The 11,488-nt window shown below is 36.1% G+C and overlaps 1 long non-coding RNA gene across 1 annotated transcript; it reads left to right on the top strand.

The window, feature by feature from the left end:
* The first annotated feature begins 10,167 nt into the window (after positions 1-10,167).
* On the top strand, positions 10,168-11,217 carry LOC130048503 (uncharacterized). Its single transcript, XR_008797293.1, has 2 exons — positions 10,168-10,243; positions 10,535-11,217. It is a non-coding gene; the product is annotated as an uncharacterized LOC130048503 (long non-coding RNA).
* The last annotated feature ends 271 nt before the right edge of the window (positions 11,218-11,488 follow it).

Here is an 11,488-nt window from a genome sequence, read left to right as displayed (position 1 = left end):
ATCCAACTCCACACCATACAAATAAATGTGAAACTTCTCACAATCCCAAACAACAGATAAGGCTTCTTTTTCTGTTGTTGAATAATGGTTAGTGTTTCAAAACCCCACTTCTGTTTTCCTCCCCAAAACAAATGTTGAGTTCTTCTTTGTCAACCGTCTCATTGGCTCGGCCACGGTTGCCATATTTGAAATGTATCTCGCACTGAAGTTTACAAGTCCTAAGAAACGTTTAACTTTGGACACACTTGTCGGCTCCTTAGCATCAAGTAACGACTTGATTCTCTCACTTGTAGGTCCAATACCGATCTTTGGTAACACATGCCCCATGAATGTTATCTTGTTCATTTTGAACTCACACTTGTTACGATTAAAAGTCAGCCCTTTGTGTTTTAGTCTCTGTAACACAACACGCAGTCTTTCATCGTGTTCTTGTTCATTGCGACCATGGACAATAATGTCATCTGAAATGTTCTGTACTCCTTCACAGTCATGGGATACTGGAGAAATCATGTGTTGATACTTTTCAGGAGGATATGATATACCAAACAATAGTATTTTGTATCGGCATAAACCTTTGTATGTCGCAAAAGTAGTGATCTCCTTCGATGATTCTTCTAACTCGATTTGATGGTAACCAATCCTGAGGTCAAGTTGGCTAAATATCTCGCTTCCATTGACGTTATACAGAATTTCATCCACTGTGGGTATAGGGTGCCTTTTATGAACAATCGCAGCATTGTCTTGTCTCATGTTCACGTACAACCTAATGTTGCCATTCGGTTTTGGTACAACAATGACTGGACTAACCCATGGTGTTGGATCATTGAGTCTCTCAATTACATCCTGTGATTCAAGTTCCTCTAGTTGCTGACCTATTGTGTCCCTCAAACTATACGGAATGCGATACATCACTTGTGCAACAGGTTTCACACGCTTATAAATATGCAGTTTTGACTTAAAGTCTTTCAACTTTCCAATGCCATCAAAACAGTTGAAAAACACGACTGATGTTATCTGATGTCAGAGTATTAATTCCAAGTTTCAAAATGCCTAACTTCATTACAGTATCTTTTCTCAACAATGCTGGTCCTCCTCCATTTAGCACAAAAAATTCAGTTTCACTCCAGTTGTCTGTATCAGGAATAGAAATCTGTACATGGAATTTTCTTAACAAGTTTAATGGTTCTGTTGCACCATACGCATACAGTTTTTTCACACATTTTTTTCTGAATGACACTTCAAACGTTTCTTTTTCAGATCGCCCACTGTTCTTTGTCAATTAAATTCACTGACGCACCACTGTCAATAATAAATTCAACTGGGTGACCTACAACACTGACCTTGACTCTGTCGCTCGATTTTCAAGATATACCATCACTAAATGCATATACATCTCTCACATCGTCATCTTGTAATCCAGAATCTAGCATCTGAACTTGCCCTCGTATATCTGCTTTACGTCTACCTGATTTCGATTTGGTCATACAACATTTCATAAAATGTCCGATTTTGCCACATATTTTACAGTTCTGATCTCTTCCGGGACATGACAAATCCTTTGCAAAGTTTCCTTGTTTTCCTCATCCGAAACACTTGTTATCATGTTTATCAGTTTTCACAGTCTCACCTTTGCATTTTGGCTTAGCTCCGGCTCCATGAATTCTGTTCACCGACAGTGTTGTATCCGAATCCACATACTTAGCTTCAGATTCCGTCATTTCTACTGTAGACGCATTGTGCGAATTCTATGAAATCGGCATTTTTCAATAACATGATCTCGAATTTGTTTATCAACACTAGCAAAGACACAGAACACTGCTTGTTGTATCAGTCTTATTATAAATGGCTCTACAGTTTCCTTGTTAGTTTGCGTAATTTTCCAGAACACATATCGTTCATACGGAACATATTTACTTTGTTCTCGAAATGCTTCTCCAGCGGTTTTTTTTTTATCGCTACTGTGTATTCTGTGTCAGCATGTTCACTATCAAGTTATGTTAACGTGAAGTAAATGTCTTGCACGTATGGCACATCATAATGTAACAGCAATGCGTTATTCTGCTCTGGGTCACTTACCCCCTTTCCAGTTGCAAAAAGTTCAAAACTCTTATGTTATCTTTGCCATTCCTCGCCAATTGAAGAACTATACCGTATAACAGTTCATTGTTTGTTTAATATCATACATGCTGCACGCATGGACACTATGGCGCCTACACTCTAAACTAACTTCCAATCCCCGGATGTACAAAGAGCAGTAACTATTAACTTTACTCTAAAACAATAATCAACCAAATACAGCTATGTCGCTTTACATTATCATTAATAATAATACACTATAGCTCGGTTCCTACTGAGAACACGGACTGGCGGTTTTATGCTTCAATAGATTGGGGTTTAATAAAGGGGTATTCACAATTTAAAAGAGGCCCATAGCTGGATAAAGCTACGTTTGATTTGACAAAACAAAACTGAACTAAAATGAATATGCAAATATGTTTTAATGTGACAAATACCCTCCCATTTTGCACGCAGTACTTTACAACCCATTAAAATCGTTAAAAGCTCTTCAGAAGGCGTGCACAGAGTAAAGGCTGAGATAATCGGCACTGATATTGTCCTTGCCTTTTATGACTTGGATTCAAAATCGGTAAGGCTGTAAGTTAAGTACCCAGCGCATTAACCTTGGATTGCCAACCTTGGACTTATTTAGGTATACGAGTGGGCATTGATAAGTTTCTAACACAAAGGCCTGACCGTACAACTATTTCTGGAATTTATGGATTGTCCATACAATTACCAAGCACTATTTCTTAATTGTGGCATACGCACACCCACTCTCCACTTGACTTTGGCGTATATCCTTAACTTTCTGTAAAGCACGTATTAACTGTTATTTCTGTTCTACGGATAAATAAAGATTAATATCTACAGACTCACTACTAATTTGTTGGTACTCAACTAGCTGTCCTATTTGAGTTTCATTTTCCACACTCAACAACCGTTGCTCAAACTAAACAGAAAACACTAGTGTCTGAAAGTATTGGTGACATTGTAGCGTTGGTTCACTCCACGTATTTCTTCAGCAAATTAATGTGGAATGTTTTTATCTTTCCTTGCATATTAAGTAGATAGTCAACTCTATTCACCTTCATTGTGATATCAAATGGTCCTTTCCACTGCAACAATAATGTGGTTGTTTGTCACCTACCTTTATACTTCGAATTCATGCCTGGACTACATGATATTTCTTGCATCGTGTCGCTGACTTTTCCAGATTCTCCTTTGTAAGCTGTTCCATTGTCACGAGTCTGTCTTTGGTATCTAAAGTATACTGATATGTTGTATTTACGTTCGGATCTTTAATCGTCTTTGGTCAACAACTCTTTTAGATTCGAAATATGACCTGTAACAGCTCTACCGTATACAAGCTCAAATGGTTAATAACCAATACTGTCTGATGGTACCTCTCTATATGGAAACAACACTTAAGTACTTATCCCATTATTTAGGTTTTTCGGAGCAAAGACGCTTTAAAATCATTTCCAACGCACCGTTAAAGCGTTCGACGAACCCGTTACAACTAGGGTTGTAGAGTGCTGTTGTCCATTGTTTAAGATATACGAGTCGACTTGCCTCGATCATCAGGGACGATGTGAATTGGGAGTCCATATCTGTTACAATATCCCTCGGTACACTAATGCGTGAAAATATTTCCATCAAGGCTTCCGCTACTCTTTCCGTATCTATGATGGGTAGAGCCATTGCCTCTGGGTACCTTATTACATAGTCAACTAAAATTAAAATGCATATGTTACCTCTATCCGTTATTGGATACAATGGCAACTCATTGAAATGGTTCATCTATGAGTGGCATACGTTCAAGAGGAACCTCACTCACCTTGCCTTTCTGCAACGTTCGTTGGCATATGTCAAAAGATTGAGAGTAGCGTCTGGCATCGCTCTGCACACCTGGCCAAAATAATTCAGCTGTTATCTTTGTCACTGTACGCTAAATTACCAAGTATCTTGCTAACAAGGAGTCGTGTGCTGTTCTCAAAACATCATCATGGAATTCCCTTTGTACAACTGTGAAGTTACTTTACCACCACTCATGGACAAGTCTCGAAACAATAGACTATGTTTCTTGTGCCAAGTTACTTTGATATTTTTTTTTCACATGAACTGTGTTTTGTACAGCATACTCACGTAATGACAATAAAGTAGGGTCCTCATCCTGTGCTAACTTCAAAGTTTGTGGATCTACTGTATCCGCAATACTTCCGGGAACTTTAAGATCAGGGTAAGGTTTGTCTTTGTTTTTCTTTTGATGTCTTGTCTCTACAGCACACATCTGCCAATTAGGATTTATCTTATCTGGATAAAATGCGTCGGGTATATTACCCACAATAAGAGCATATACTGGGTTCTCCGTGCACCATACTTCATGTAAACTCTTAGAGGTCATAGAAGACGGTTTTTAACAATACCTTTTCTCTCCATGATTACCAACTTTGTTTCATAGACACCTCTTAAAAATGCGTTTTTAAGATTAACAACGATATAAACTCGAAGAAGTTAAAGTGCAAAGATAGTCGGAATAGAAAATTGTTACCCGATTATCGTTCCTGATTTCCTGAATTTGTGACGTCCTAAGAGACCATACTCAGATTTGCGAATCAAAACAAAAGCACACCCATAGACGATTTGTTCGCAACTGGAGGAGTTTTTGAATGGGGAACCAAAGTTTGTTATACAAGGGTATCACTTTGAACTCACAATCAATGCAAATGCCAGCCACATCGACGATTGTTCATCGGAGCACGAACAAGAATATTGATCAAGGTCCTATTTATTCCGAATAGGTTGAAATAATACTGAATGGTTAATGATAAATGTATTATAATTGCAGAGTGTATTCTCTGATGACAATAAGAGAAATATAGATAGTTATTACTTGCGCTATTTCTAACCCCATGAAGACACGGTGACGCAGCATCGTGTTTTGTTTTTCCAAGGGGGGGTGTTGTTAAATTGAAGGTTGACTGAGAGAAAAGGTGGGCACCCCTCATCCTTCTTTGGTTTTATATGCCAAAGTCCCGACCTGACTCGGATATAGTTTATAGCCAGAAATTTCCTTCGCACACATCGTGAGGGCTGTAATTTGAATTTATTTTCATAGGATTTTTACAAGTATCGTGTGCAGCTATTTTAGTTTAACAGGTGAATATAATAATAATATAAATGGTTTTAACATTCTTTTACAGTAAAATTTGCGATACTAGGGCCTATAAGAATAATTTACCATCACATTAGCCGGTATAGAGGCTCTTTCTTGCGTATAATGGTTGGAACTGGAAGCCAGAGGAAGAGCGAATTTTTCGTCTGGACCAGTTATTGAAAGAACTGACGAAAAATAAGAATATCCTGACTGTTTTTGTAGGTCATGCGTTATGGAAGAGTCACACAGATAACTTTAAACTTTAGGTAGCCAAAGAATTCTAGTCTGCGGTCCAGGAAAGCTAATTCAAACAGAATATATTTTGGAATATGTTGAGTCATCGCGAGGTGTGTACATAGCCACAAAATCTGCACAGTATGCAGGAACTCCCGTTGGAAACTGTATGTTTGACAGTCATACATCGTCGGATACTGGGTATCCGACGAATGCAGTCAAATGGATAGAAGACAACTTAGAAAAAAGAATAATCTGCCTAGTTTATCAATGGCTAATTTATACCAAATAGATTTATCGAGCTTTAATTTTTACATGTTGATTCATTAGATTTATTATCAACGTTTCGATTAATCTGCACAAGAAAAATGACTCCCATGAATTTTTCAATCCTACAAAAACGTACAGGTAATGCAGGTAACACAGATAGCACCCCGTGTATTTGGGACGGTATATACAAGCTAGCAGGGTTCCCTCGAGCTTTGGGCTTCACACCTGCCTAAAATTAGTCCCGCCCTGGAGAAAACCGACCGGTTGTTCAAAATCTTAACGTAATTTTTTGTTTTAAATTTTGACCCCAATAAGGAAACCAACGTGCAAATTAGTGCTTCATTTGAAGAAAAAAATCCTCACCCAACTCTTCCATGACCGTAGAAATTGGTTTATTTCACCCAATATAAAAACTTGTAATTTCAATATCGTTTCACCATTTGCTTTGAACATTCTTTTTCAAACAGAAAGGGAGGGGGGTCTGATAATGCCACTTTCAACATATAAAGTTAGACCTATTCATCTTCAATTTATTTACTTATATATTCAGAGAATAGGATTCTAATCAAAATAGCTTCATATGACTATTTCATAGTCAAATTTCATTTCTAAACAAATCAGATCATGTTTATACTATGTATTATGAATATCTGTACTACCGTCATTATACAGTCAACGTTTTGCAGGGTTTTCTCGTCTTCGTTGTGCTTGCAGTTGGTCTGTGTTCGAAAATAGTTAGAATTGCATCTGGTCGAATATTTAATTTCATAAACCCATTAGTTTTTGCCAAAGTAGAGTGTATACAATAACGAAACTGATTCTCATCAACCCCCGTAATGGCGTAAAATGATTGTCAAACAATTTCGAGTTCTGTGTTCTCGGTGTAGATTTCACACCCAAGTCTTTTTTAACGTTGGATCATTTAGACAAAAGTATTAAGGAATACCTGACTTGCTACATTACAGTTGAATGTAAGTACATTGAACATTTTGATGGCTAAAACCCGCAGTTGCTAGTATAAATAAATACACATTTGCGTCAGGCTGGTCTCTGTTGACTTCATGAAGCAAGGGAGATAAGTCATCTTACTATTTTGATACTTCACACCACAGCAACATTTGACGGTCTGTAGCGTCTGTTTCATTACGATTTTTTCTGAATGATTTCTTTACATATGTTAAGTAATTAAAGAAGAACATATTTTCGTGCAAAACATTTTTTTTTTTAAATCGTCTCCTATGACCTTTAACCCCCTCTCTACCATATCGGTCAATATGACCGATAGCGCGTAAAAACAGGGCTACGCAAAAGGAGTGTCTATAAATCTTTGAAACTACGGACTTAATATATATGTTTTATATATCATAGTTTTGGAAATTTTCTATATTTTTTAACTATGCAAAAATCAATTGAATAAATAAAGCCATTAAATTAAAAAAATCATTTAAAATGAAAGATGACTTCGTCTAAATATGACGCAACGCTTTGTCGCAAGGTCATTTCCCCCTCGCTATGATTTTTTTTATTTTCCCTATGAATGCAATATTTTTTTATATTTTTGAAAAGCATATATTCCCTGCTTTCAGTACATATAAAAAATAGTTTTAATGCCTGGCAAAGTTATAAGAAAATAGCAATTTTTTGCACATATACGTTGTTTTACGATTTTATTTCTCAATGTTTAAATAGATCGGCGTTTTATCTATATTTATATATGGAAATAGGGAAAAGTAAATACATCCTGTAAAAGTAGAGGAAATTTTCTTTCTGATGGACCCTTATTCATATTATAATTCTCGGTAGTTTTTATATTACGATAAAATGAAATTGGGACATGCTGCGCGGTTTTCTTAAAAATTAGCGACAAATCGACGTCGCTAACAGCAATCGACGCGCGTCGCACAATAAAGTGGTGAAAACTATTTGTATTGTCCTCTTTTAGTAAATTCAGTACCTGTTGATACACTAAAACAACATACATACATGTATGAAATAATCAGCCAGGTATCTCTGCTATTTTTAAAAAGCATAAAACCAATATTGGTTTATAACAGTTACACAACCTACATGTAACTTCATAAAACACCTATTGAGAATGTTACATCGGCAGATTGAATTTAAAAAAAGATAAATAAAGTACTTCAAATTCAGATATAAACGTTATATTTGTTCGGAATAGTAATAATTTTTTTCTCTGCCAAAGAAAGAAAACAAAAAGGAAGTTCGCCTATATATAGCCTGTATACTTTTATTTTTCTGTGACCCGGATCGCGGGGTTTTCTGAAAGTGTGCACGGAGAACACACGTGTTTCCGTTTCAACGAAAACAACACAACTTCACCGTGACTGTCATGTCACAGCGATCGCTTACAAGTATTTTACATCTTTAAAACGACCTGATGTCAGAAGAAGAAGATGCCCTGGATCTCCTATTGTAGGATGACCCAAACGATCATGCATTCAGTATAAATACGTACATGTAAGTTGATGTAGCCACATAGGCGGACTAAAAAGAAAAAAAATGCGGTTTTGTCATGTTATGAAAAATTCACGATTAATTAACCGCGATTTGATGCCATGATTTGTCGTTTCATGAAAGAAAATATTTATATTTTATGATACCTAAACCAAGTGAATAACACCCTGTCCGGGTCCGGCAGTTTGATTACCCCCCCCCCCTTTTCCCAGAATTATCTCCTCACCTGACGCGCGAGTCTAAGAAGGGGGTATATTTAGTGTATAATGGGATGGGGTGGTTTTAATCAGACTGGGCATTCACGACCGCTGTTGAGAAGGCTATTTTCCAAGTTTTTTCCATGTTTATAAAAGAAATTATCTTTCTATGAAAAGAAAACACAATCTGTTAGGAAAACGCACTTTGCTTTTTGTAAATTTTAATGATAGAATTTATTATCATAATTTGAATTATTTTCTTTATTCTGTAACAGAAATAAAAACAAAATGTGTGTTTGGGCCAAAATGGGGGTGTGTTAACATCAATCAAAGCCTGATTATGACAGGCTAATGAAAAATCATATTGATTTCTCTTTTATCCAAATGCATGTATTTTATATACACTTAGTAGCTTATGACCATAAATTACATGTGATCCATACATGCTGGTACTTGTATGCTATGAGCTGATGGGCACGTGTCCCCTTCTTGCCGACCTCCTCCATGGCCGAGTGGTTAGAGCATTGCGCTCAAAATCACACGGCCGCTCACCTCTGTCGGCGCGGGTTCGAATCCCGTTCGCGCCGGTAAGTGAGAAGGTTTTCCCAGTTTACTTTCAAAAGATCGGTGGTCTCTCCCCAGGTATCTGGGTTCTCTCTTCCACCAATACAAAAAACTGGGTGCCACCAGATAACTGAAAAATTGTTGAGTTTAGCAGAAAACATCAATCAATCAATCCCCTTCTTGCCTAGATTTTCTCTAATTTCGACTAAATCCACAGCCCATCAGAGTACCATACAAGGGGATTTAGACACTGGGTACCATTAAGAAGCAATTCAATTCAACTTTTATATCTGGGGTCATTCACTTTCCCTCAGAGTTTCAGTATTTTCGCTGGACCCTGTAGGTTTTAACCTGAATTTCGTCAGTATTTGCCCTCGTGTATAATATATGCTGGGCATAATGCAGATACCTACATGATACATATATTTTTTTCATTACCCACTCTGCTACTCTCGCAATGTATAATAAAAGATTCGATTCATTTCTAACACATGTATGCAATTCCTTACCTTATCTTTAAATAAATCTGAGTAAATAAATTTAAGTGCGAAACTGTTCCATGCTACCGTGAAACTTAGATTTTGCTTTTTAAACATAAACCAACAATTCTTAATTGTAATTTCTTTCCTTCTTTAAAAAGGGTATTGGCATCCCAATATTTAGTGGGAAGTTTCCAGGTATCATCCGCTAGCGACAGTCTACTGGCAAATCCAGACATGTATTGGAAGGATGCTGATGTGGAGGACACAGGAACACCTGATCCCAGAACTGTGGCATTTCATTCGGGGTGACAACCTGGCTTTCAGTTGGTATGACTCTTTGAAGTTGAATCTAGGGTTAAATCAGTATAAATTTGATTAACATTCAAATAAATCCAGATAATCCATTCACAATTGGAATCATGGCATTATGGTACACTGATATGTGTGTACCATTTTACTGGTTTTTTTGTTTGTGGTTTTTTTTTTTTGCTGCATAACTAGGGATCGTATACATACAAAATGAGACAAAACAATTTCTAATTAGTTTCTAATTATAAGGTATGGCACGTTTTAAGGTATGGTGGCCAATACTGATTTTATTTGCAATTTTCTTTCAGATATGGGACCTATTATTTGGAGAACTGCAGATTTTATGAAGCTGTCTTTGACAGAAGATTTGGTTTTCTCCATCTGTGTTGCCACCAACCATTATGCTGAGAACGAGATGGTCATATTTAGGGGGAAGGGTTGCCATATACTTCCCAAGGAAGTTTGCAGCCTCTCACTGAAGAGGAACTGTACAGGTATTACTAGTTTTAAAAACCGATATTGTGGCGGTGATTTCCAGTTTAAAAAGAATAATAAAATGCATCGTAAAAAGATTACCTTTACCAAAATTAATCTGGCTGTGAATGTAACTCATTTATTACATGTGTACTACAATTAACTCTGATAAAATTTCATAAGTAATTAAATGCATACTTTTCAGCGGGCCTTGATTATCGAAAACATTTACAGAGCCAATTGAGTATTCAAAATCTTTGACAATACATTAGTATTTAGGACTAAGTATTAAGAAATACTTTTTTTTCCAGATTTTTGTGCATTATCTTATACACGCCTGCTGTGAAGTTCCAGTCGATAGACAGATATTGGTCAACGCATGCCCCTGTCGGAACAACTCATTATCAAGAATTATGTCTAGAAATAGGTTTCAAGAGGTTGAATATAAGAACATTTTTGTTAAATATGATGCAAGTACATTTAAATCTAGTGATTGAAAGTAAGTACTTGAACATTCGTATATGTTGAACTTGGAGAGGAAAAATGGTTAGTACTTTTTGATAACATTTGATAAGGTGTTGTTGCTTAGCAACCAAATATAATTGAATAAAAAAATAGATTGTTTTAGATTAACAATAATTGAAAGATCTTTGTTTTAATGTTGCAAAACTTATTCTATTTAATGGAACATAATGGCAAAACGTCATATTATTAGAAAATGATGGACAAGTATATAAAGTACGAAGTTTCCATTTGATGACCTTTGACCTTAATTCTCTTCATCATATTTTTGTTAAAAACCTTTTAAAATGATTAAGATCTATTCAAAGATTATATTTTTAAAATAATGTGACATTTACTAATCATCATGGATTGTAATTACGTTTAAATTGTGTCGAATGGATGCAGAAAGGCAAATTATGGTCAAAATTGTACTATGAGTGTTGTTACTTAGCAACCAAAAATATTTGTTTGTCAATAAAATTGATTAGTTTCATTTTTTTTTCTTTTTGTAGTATATTAAAAGGCACATTAGCTCACATATTTAGAATTTCCTATTTTTGACTCTAATCTAGTGAGAGGGGTCGTAATATATATATTTCAGAGAAAAAAAATTGCAAAAATGTGTACTTATATGACCTTTGACCCCGTAGATCTATTTGAGGTCATGGGATACATTGACAAATTTTATAAGAAATTATTCCCTGTCCAATTCCTAACAAAATTACATGTCATATGCCTACCCCAAATCGTGATCCATGCAG

This window comes from Ostrea edulis, chromosome 7 (assembly GCF_947568905.1).
Source record: "Ostrea edulis chromosome 7, xbOstEdul1.1, whole genome shotgun sequence".
In the NCBI taxonomy this organism is placed as follows: domain Eukaryota; kingdom Metazoa; phylum Mollusca; class Bivalvia; order Ostreida; family Ostreidae; genus Ostrea; species Ostrea edulis.
Note: the sequence above shows the minus strand (reverse complement) of the source record. Positions and strands in the feature narration are given on the sequence as shown.